Source organism: Apteryx mantelli, chromosome 1 (assembly GCF_036417845.1).
Source record: "Apteryx mantelli isolate bAptMan1 chromosome 1, bAptMan1.hap1, whole genome shotgun sequence".
Lineage (NCBI taxonomy): Eukaryota > Metazoa > Chordata > Aves > Apterygiformes > Apterygidae > Apteryx > Apteryx mantelli.
Window position 1 is genome coordinate 53,236,325 of NC_089978.1, and position 10,909 is coordinate 53,247,233.

Sequence of the window (10,909 nt, forward strand, 5' to 3'; positions counted from 1 at the left end):
ATGCCTTCAACATTTTCCCTCCAAATCCTATAAATGCTACGTGAACAGGCTACCAGGACAAATCTTTTTTTTCAAGAGAGAATTTCCACCACTGAGACCTGAGGGACCTGCACTGAATTGTTTTTTCAAGACATCACTTGTGAACTTGGACAAGTTGTAACAGTCCTCTGGGAGGGATTCCTCACACACACCTTTAGACAGCTATGATATAGGGGTCTACATCAACCCTTTATAATCAATAGAGAAATATTGGCTTTTTGAACAGATTCATCTGATTTACTTTAGATGTCTACACTGTGAAGAGACAGTTGCACTTTAGATGTGCCTATTGCTCTCTCTTGACCACAAAAAGAGCCTAGGATGAGATGAGTTCCACTGTACATCTGGCTTTCTTTTGCCGATTGCAAAATGAGGAATATAGTCCTGCTTTTCCCAACACAAGAATCATGAGATCTAACTCTGAAGGACTGTGAGTTGCACAGGGATTATGGATAAATATTAATCTCTGGAAATGAACCTAGATCCAATAATCAACAATACTTCCAATACATCAACCCATTAATGGATTACCCATAATGTGAAGACTTATGTAAGACCATGCTAATGTAATAGCTTATAAAAGGACATTTGGGTCCTTCTCAGTTCAGTAAGTTAATGGTACGCCCTTCAGATACAAAACAAATACACCACTCCCCCCCCCCAAGATGATGAACTGAGGTGAGCGTGGGGTAGAGCTATTCTCTATCCCTCCTAGTGAATCAGGACTACTGCACAGCCAGAAATGCTAGATATACAGGGCTATGAAAAAAGGAGTCTGAAATTGAATCCCAAAGATAAATATACCCGTACAGGTTTTCTATATTTTGTCTCCGTTCCCAGAACAAGCATGCACCTACCCCAAAAAGCTTCCAATGCAAAATGCCTAGTGTGATCCCTACAGGATTCAGGATAAGAACACAACAAACTTCTAAATAGTTTTACAATAACAATTTATATATCCATATGAACAAACTGACTATTTTTGCTTTAAAATATCCTGGACCTATTGATGCTGCACATTCACATGTTAATCTGTAGACACTGACAGATTCATGTTCAAGGTGTCTGGATCTTTTTGTTTTTCATTTATTTTTAAGGTGGCTTCCTTAGGTAATCTTTTAAACACACAAAGGGCTTCTTCTTGCCTTTTCTCTTCCTAGGTGAGTAAATTTTGCCTTTCTGGCTGAACAGCAGTCCACTTTTCCAAACAAATTCTCTAACAACTAGATTATTATGCAAAGATAGCAGCTGCCAAATATATTTCATTCCCATTCAGAGTCAAGAATGTGTATTAGAACAGTCTGTCAAATTCTGCTTCTCAGGGGATATACATGCAGGAATGGCCATCTTGAGTCTCAGATTTTCTTTTTTTCTTTTTTTCTTTTTTTGGTGGGAGATAAATAAAAAGTATTTTGTGAATAAGCACAGAAGAATTTTCCCTTGTTCAGGGAAACATAAATATATACAGGAACTATATATCAGTCATTCATCTAAAAGGGAAAAGAGATGTCAGTCATGCTTTTATTCTTCAGTCATGCTTTTTTACTCTTCTAATTAAAAATAGATTTAATGATACAGAATTAAGACTATTAAGACACTTTTCAGTGTGATTTTACTGTTGCAAAGGCACGCAGCACTTATGACAATGCATAAGCAACAGCATAATTTTATATATTTCTCACAGTGGGGTGAGGAAAATCCAGAGGTATAATGTGGAAAGCTTGAGCAACAATAGCAATCCACTAGACATATTTCTGACTTTTAATTGAACTTATAATACAAGCAATATGAAATATTCAACATAACTTTAATCTAGAGCTGTTGAATTATGATATAGTTATTGAAACACAGCTTTGAAGTTCTTCACATCTTGAATAAGAATTTCATCCATCTCATTTTTTTAACTGATGCCAAAATAAAGGCTTCATGTTCTTTACTGAAAAGATGTGTTCTTATTTCTTTGCTCAATTTATATATTTTCACCAAAACACTGCAAACCTTAATTTGCTTTCCTTTGTAAAGGGAGGAGCAGAGACAGTGGCAAATAGTTTCCATATTTCCACTCGGAGACAAAAAGCTGATTTCAACACTGTGTTCCTCCCTATGGCTTATGATATCAACAGATTTACCTGTAAAAAGAAACCACACTGCTACATAGCCAAAGATTTAAGAAGATTCTTAGCTTCCTTTTGAAAAGTCAGCCATAGTGATCTTGCATTGAAAATTATAATCCCTGGGAACCAACAACAATAATTAAAGGAAGCAAAGGAAATTAATACACTGGCTTCACCAAATTTATCCGGCACTTCAGGAATCATCTACACAGAAGCATTTGCTTCTGGTTCGAAAAACAATAACAGAAAATTAGTAATTTTCTGACAATCTACAAAAAATAGTGTATTGCCTGGGAGAACTAGACAAGTGATCACATTCTGCAAAAACACATACATATTGAGCAGCAAGCTGAAAACAACAAGGCAACTTATCTGTACATAATTACTCATGCACGTATGTTTTGCAGGCTTTGACTGCTAGTCCTTCTATCACAATTAAATACTTTCAGAAGAGTTTAATTGTGCATTATCCAACAAAATAATTGTAATGAATGATAATGTCTTTCACAATGATGATTTAAAAAGGACTGTATTCAATAATTACAATATTCCTAATAACAGTGTTTATAATGCTTCCATTCATTTCATTGTCTCCTGACAGATGATGATATTAATGACAACTTGAAGCCAGGAATATATATATATATATATGTGCAAAAATAAACAATTTAAACAATTATCTACAAATTTTGCCTGGGAAATAAAATATAGCAACTGATAGAAAAGACAGCAGTGCTTTTTATAGAATACTGTGTTGTATCAGGATGTAAGGTAACTGGAGGAACTGGTAGACGCGAGCCTTCAATCTCCTGTCTCTAGAGGAGCTGGTAAGGTTCCCTGGATCATGTGGCTGGTTCCTGAAAGTGAAAAAGAAACAAGGAGAGGAAAAGCCTGGTCTGTCCAGTAGTCTGTATGTCAACTAACTTTCTTCAAAATATAAATGCCTAAATCCACAAAAATGGAATTCTTACTCATCACAAATAAAGTAGCAGCCTTAAAAAAATCTTTTGGAGGCATAATGGCAAATGGGCCTTTCAGAGGCGATTTGAAGGAGAACGGAGGGGGTGACTTTGGAACAGATGTGCTATGTGTAAAAGGCAGCAAGGAGAAAAAAGTGCATGTATGGGTATGTGTATGTATGTACACATGAAGACATGCATATATTTTACACGCGCATACCACACACATACACACAAGTTTCTTTAATGTACTGTTCACTCATTTCTGTTCAGAGGGAAAGTTCATTTATTACAATAACAATAATCTCTCTTCTTCCTTCGAAGAAGAGAGATACATCAAAACTATTTGATCTACTAGGCAATTTCTAAGGTAAAGAGTAATTTATGCTATTAAGTCTTATCTTCTTAACAACATTGCTGTTCTGCAATCTTTAAAAAGAAATTGTAGTGTGGAACAATTCACAGAGAACATCTGCAAAAAAAAGATGCATTTGAAATGGTTTTGTGAATACATGCCCTGTGGTTAGATATAGCTGTAGAATTCTGTTTGAATTAAACCTGAGGTGACAGTTGAGGGAACACAATAAATTAACAACAGTTGATGAACTAAAAAACTGTATTACTTTTTAAAATCACTTAGGAAGTCTTCTCTCAGTCCCCTTGGTTGTCTGGTTGATTCTTCTGGACAGCATGTCAAAAAGATTTGGAAAAACACAGTCTGTACAAACCACTGTGTCTGGTTCAGCCTCTCTTTCATTTTCTAACACAACTTACATCAAAGCTTTATATTTCCATTCCAATATATGCACGATGTATATGAGCTTTCCTTTTGGGACAAAATAGCGCTGATATCACACAATTTCTTCCTTGAACTGAATACATAACCTCTGGAAACCATCACTTTTAAACATATTTCCTTTCAAAAAAACCCCAATATGTTAATGACACAAGAGTCCAAGCATCTGTAATGGTGATAGCCCTCTCATTTATATTCACACATAACAGAAAAACTTCTAACGTAACTTTCCAGGAAAACACCTCTTAATACGTAGACACAAGTACCTAAGGATTAAAGCCAAGTACCAGAAACGGTATCAACTCAATGTCAGCTAAATGAGTAGAGAAGAACAATTTGAACTTGACAGTAGTGATTTCTGCAATGTTTTTTTAAAGCAATCAGGGAATTATTATTTTTGCCAGCCTGGTACATGCCCGGGTGATGACTGAAGTAAAAAAACCTTACATATCCAGAAGATAATTCCCAACACATACAGCTGCCTCAAACAAAGCAATTTCAGTTACTTTTTTTATGGATTTAGACCTTTTGAGAGATACCTTGACATTTTCATTTCTAGAATAGATTATTTCAATGAATTCTTCATGAAGCACACATTAACATGATGCCTGATCTGATAAGAAATCAGCACTCTTTAGAGTAGTGGTAGATAAAGGGAATGTCATTATATATAAAAAGACAGAACTTCTGAAGAAGTTTTTCTTTTTTTTTTAATTAAAGAACAGACAACAATGATAACACAAACAAATATATTTCTATGTAGCTTAAGTTCTAGCTTCGACTTTTTATTTGTCAGGGGACCTCATGAGGCATTAAAAAAAAAAGAAAAAAAGCAGTGTTGAACACTATGAAAAACACACTCGAGCTTAACTCTGCGAAAACCTAACATTAAATGGCATACAATATACCTGTTCTTAACTGCCAATTTATTTTCTTGCTTGCTTTCGGAAGTGATTCAAATAGTTCAATAGCTGGCTTGAGTCCCGGGTTAAGAGTCTTCTCCCACGAAAGAGACATGGATTCTCTTGTCTTACAATAAGAGTAGTAAGACATTATGCATAGACAGTACTTGACCTATGGGACTGTATTTTCCTGTCCAGGCTTTAGAATTTGTATCATTTTACACAATATATATTTAGACATGAGGACTATAATCAGACTGAATGTATTATTTAAGAAAAAAAAGGACTTGTCTTTTTTACTCTAAAATGCAGCACTGATTATAAGTTAGCTGTGTAAAAATAAAAATCTCACTGCTGATCTGAAAATCCTACAGCTGAAGTGAATCCCCTGCTCCAGGATGACATTAATTGTACCCACAATATTCTTGACAGATGTTGGACCAGCTTGCTCTAAAGACGGTGGAGATGGTGGAGATTTAACAACCTCTCAGATAATGTATTTAAACGTTCTGCTATCTTTATAAAGATGAATTAACCCCACATAAAATTGTGGGGTTTTTTAATAACATCTAATCTAAATTTGCCAAGTTAAAATTTAATATCGTTATTATTTCCCTGTCCTAAAAAATATTCCTTTCCTCTCTACAGCATACTTTCATTTATTAAAAGAATGCCACCACGTTCCTTCTTTGGTTTCCTCTTCATTAGGATAAACACTCCCACCTCATTCAATATTGTCATAAGAATTATATTTTCTAGACCACTGATCATTCTTTTTGTTCTTCTCTGGGCTCTTTCCAGCTGTTATACATCATTCTTGAAGTATGATGCACAAACCTGAAAACAATATTTCGGCCTAGGCCTTTCTGGTTCTGAATAGAGAGGAAATATTACTTCATGTCTTACAGACTATGCTTCTGTTCATTGCACATCTGTCTTATTTGCTGCAGCACGTTTTCTTTACTCACATTCAGTTCATGAACTGCTATACACATGCTTGTTTCTGCAGAATTTTGATTCTTGCTGGTATTTGGGTAGCTTATTGTTCTGCCTAAACATAGAACTTTACACTTGTCCAAAGGATCCAGGGATTTTTATAAATATATACATATGTGTGTGTCTGGGTCTGTGTGTCTGTGTATATACTGTATACTGTATACTGAGCTGGGTTTCCTTGTTTTGTAGTCTAACATGACAGCATTTCACATCTTAATTTATGTTGGCTTTGTAATGCGCCTTGTGAGGTGATCAGACAAAATGACACCATCCCTATGGTTGGAAGTTGTTGGGGTTTTGTGTTCCTTTTTTCTTTTTTTTTTGCTGGAACTCTCTTTGCATTTGATTCTTCACAATTATTTACTCCTCTATTACCAGACTTTAGAGTCTCACATAAAGAAGCCACAACAGCAGTTCCACTCCCCTGTGCTTATTTAGTCAGAGACAAAAAAAATAAATTATCTTTGCCACTGAGTCACATCACAGAGTTTGCCAAGACTGAGCTAGTCATATAGACAACTGAAGAAATATTGTATAGGTTAGGTCATGCGATTAAACAGCTCCTCTCCACACACGCGAAGGAGCACAGAGGCATAACAGCTGGGGCGGAGGACACCAAAACTCAGAGACACGAGCCCCTGCCCCAACCCCCCCAGGGCTGTCCCAGGAGAGCATCAGCCCTGTGGGCCAGGGGGACACCCGTCACCATGAGTTGGGGACAGGCTCTCCGGGACACCGCAGACTGTGGGGTCCTTGCCTTGGGGGGGTGAAGAGCATCTGGGAACTGCACAAGACTTACAATGGGATGTTTAGGGAGGAACCAAAGGTGGGATCAAGGTGGTTTAGGGAGGAGCCTGTGTGAGAAAAATAGAGGGACAGGGGATAAAAAGGACTGGTCACGTGTAAAGTGGGCTGGTCAGAATGTTTGTCTGGCCATGCCCTGCGCACAGTCAGCGCGGTCTGTCCTGTCTTCTCAATAAACTCCATTTCTAACTACTTTTCTGGGTGAGGGGTTCTCTATTCTGTGTGTGCATGAAGGTCATGGTGCCAGCAACTGCAGTGGGGACCACAAGTCACAGGAGCCTATGTGTCTGTGGTGCCAGCACCTGGAGAGACGGGAGTGCATGCACATTGTGTGGGTACATATGTCAGTTTGTGACTGCTCACAAATACCAAGACAGATTAGTTGGCAAGTAGGGCAAGTAACCTGGGGGCCAGGTATTGAGGTGGCCATAAATTTGGGCCAGATACGGAAGGGACCAGAGGGTCCGTGAGTTGGCTACTGAGGAGACCGGAGAGACTGTGGATTCGTGGGGTCAACAGAGACCCATTTGCATGTGTGTGTGTCTGTGCAAGAGGCACGTGGAGAAGAGAAGATCCAAGGGCCAGTTACTGGGTAGACTGGGTGTTGTCTAAGGCCAGTTACTGTAGGGATCCATAGTGGGTGTGTTTGTGTGTACAAGGGTGCCTGAATACCAGCAGCTGGAGTGGGGCTGCAGGCCTTGGGGGCCCAGGTGCCAGCAACGGGGCAGTCTGAGGGCCCAGGACCAGTCACTGAACAGACTGGCTAAAGCCAATTACTGGACGGATTCACCTTGTTCATACATGTTCCCACTATTGGACTTTCATCCTAATCAGCCAGAGAGGGGAACAAGAGGCCACTGGTGCTGTTTGTGTTTGCGAAAGTGCTGTGTTTTTTGTCTGTGTTGATCTGTGTGGCCAGCTGTGTGTATACATATTGTGTATATGTGTGCCTACTGAGAATACACGCTCAGCCTCACTAACTGTCTGGACCTGGGAATAGGGAGCTGCGGCAGCCTTGCCTCTGTTGGGCTACCGAATTCAGCAAGCAACTCCCAACAATAAAACTATCTGTAATACTGTTATGTCAGGTTCATCTTTCATCTTTGATCTTTTACCGAGCATGCATCACCAACTGTACTTTATGAAGAAAATATTTGATCACTTTAGTATTTTGCCCCCATACACCTGTTTCTTTGACGTAAACAACCCAAGCCTGGTACCAAAGATGGAATTCCGTATTGAATTTCCCTACTTTATAGATTAGCCTGTCGGTGGGACAGACAACTTATATATTCTAATAGATCTTTAGTAAGTATGATTGATAGATATGTGTAACAGCTGCTGGAGTATAAAAACTGATCCATCACTACAACAAGAACATGTGAAAGATTAATAGATAGAGAAGCACACATACAGCCTCAGCAGATAAATGCTAGCATATACAGAAAACTTTATTTTCCTCAGCTTTTTTCACAAAAAAAAGGGGGGGAGGAAGAATTCAGTAAATCTTTTTCACAAGTAAAGCTTGAGAATTTATCAGAAGATGATGTTCAAATGGAAAGGAAGAAATAACTATGCAACATGAATACAAGAAACAGCTTTCCCTTTTATATTCCAGAACAGTTGTTCTTGAAAAAAGAAATGATCCAGATATTACTATGTTTAGTTCAGGTTTTTTTTTTTTTGTCTTTAATTCTCTGTTCTCCTTTCTAAGTGATAGAGAAAATAGAAGTATTCTTTTCAATAGATAAGTACTCAAGTAGAAAGTTTCTCCAGGTAATTAAATTATTTCTTGTCAGAGCTTTGAAATATCCACTTGAGCATCCATTTTACATGATTTCAAATCCCTTGATAATTGGGCTCTTGTCATTATAATGGTGACATGGGATTTCTACTGTAATGCAGTTTCCATGGTACAGTATGCAAACTGAACAGAAAAGAACCAAAATCACTCTTTTTGTACAAAAAAAAATAAGAAATGCAGAGAAATCATTGAATTATCCTGATACTTTTCATTCCTACATATCAAGGTAAAATTACACAGATGTTATACTGTAGATCCTTGAAAACAGAAAAAAAAAGACCAAAAACAAAAGTAAAAGGAAAAACTATTTACACATTGTCTGACTTTATGCTCTCCTAATAAAACTACATGCCTCTCAATAAACCATCTTGGTTTTTCCTTTTCCTCCAAAATGTTCTCTAAATTAGTTGGAAGGGAACTGCAGTGAAAGATCTTGATCCACTGCCAGAAGCTGCTCTCAGCTGTGGGAATAGTTGGCCTAGCTCTTTCATCTGTCATGGCTATATGAAATACACATTTTAAGTCATCTCCTTCATGATTCTAGTCCTTGAGGAGGTCAGAGGTCACCTGCTGCTAATACAGGAGCAGCCAGTGCACGGGTTCATGGATGGGCCTGGCAGTCTGTTGATATGGGTGATTTTAGTTGTGTGTTTCAACAGTCTGGCACCCAACTGAAGTAATTTACATCCTTTATAAGAAGTAAATCATGCTCATCCTTCATGGGAATTGATTATCTAATTATACTAAGCAAAAGACTTGTGTTTTATACAGAAACACAGAGTTAAATAGAAGAGTATGTACTTCAATATTGGTTAGACTTCTATCAAGAAAGAAAGTAAAAATAAAGTATTTATGAAAAGCAACTCAACATTGAAAAATGTGTATCTTTCCCAAACTGAAATGTTCCATTTCGTTTTGCCTAATCAAATTTTGGGTATTACAACAGTGGAACATATATCAGAGCTTCCATAATACTTTGCCTATCTTGCAGTCTGTATTTCTCACACACTTGTTATTTTTGCGCAGCCAGGTCTGCCAACAATCAACCTAGACAGGAATTTGTAAAGTAATTACGGAAGACATTGCTCAATGAGGAAACGTATTCCACAGGAAAAAATAAAATCATAGGCTTACCTCCTGCAATTTCCATGAGTTTTTATGAAAGCTTACGGGTGGGTAATGTCAATCTAAATCAAAACAGAACTCCAGTTTGGCAAACTGAAATATTTAATTGGTGACAACTGGAATCAATTAAAAAATTAGGTGTTATTTTTGTCAAAAAAAAGTCTTCCTGTATGAAATACTGGGTTTTTTGAAAACACCTTTTTTCCATCACTCCATACTTTGATGGAAAATTCCCAGCCAGCTTGAGCTGTAGTTCTTTTTTTTTCTTCTCTTTATAAATATTCCATTACTGGTTTGTATTGTGAGGTTTTGACCCCAAAATAGGAATGAACCCAATGCAAAACTATAAACTAGTAAGTTTATCGAGACTTTAGCCATCTGTTCTGTCTCAAAAGCTCAAGACTGAGACTGTGCCATCATCCAGTGTTAAGCAACAAATACCTGAAAAGATGCCAACAGGATCAAGACATGACTGGACTTTATTTGGGCCATGGGATTATACACCTATATGAACAAACAAACAAAAAACAAGAAGCAAAAATGAAACGTTAAAGAGGAATATATGATAGGATATGTAGAGAGCAGAGGATCAATGCTTGGAAGATTTTATCTCCTTTTTTATGATTTTTGTTTGTTTTTACTGTTATTTTGATTGAACTACTGCCTATATTCTTCAGGCTTTCCTTGGAACCTCCTATTAGAAATGAGGTCAAGGATTCACTGCAGTACTACCAGAATACTATGTATACTTGCACATTAAATCTGTTACCTTCCACAGCCAATTTAAATAGTTCTTGTCTGAAAAAGCTTTTTTTTTTTTTTTGTAGAAAGGAAATTTTCAAAACTTTGTGGGAGTACATCATCATATGTAGGTAGAAAACAATCAAATTTCTGATTGACATTAATATCAAAGAATTACGTGACTGAAGTCTAATTTTCTGCTTTTAAAATGTAGGAGTAAGGAACACTTTTGTGTCTATTTCTAAAAATGTTGTGAAGTCTTGGTGTATGTCTGTGTTTGGACTCAAAGTAACAGATGTTTCATTAACTTTTTATGGATGATTCTCTGTAATTATTTTAATCATTTGAATCTCGTACTTCCTCTTCTTGCTAAATAATTGCTTAGTAGAAACACATTCAGGTTTGTGCTACCTCTCAAATGTTTAATTTAGAATAAATACAGAACTATCTTAAGAATGGTAAATGAAAGTTTTAAGGCGTCCCCTAAAAAGGGTCTAGAAATCACTCCTAGTTATAGTACTGTACAATAAAATCAGTTTCCACTGTCATCCTGCACATGTACATATTAAGAACTTAATAACATCCATTCCAGGTCAAATCAAAGATCCATTTAATATCCAGTCTCCAAG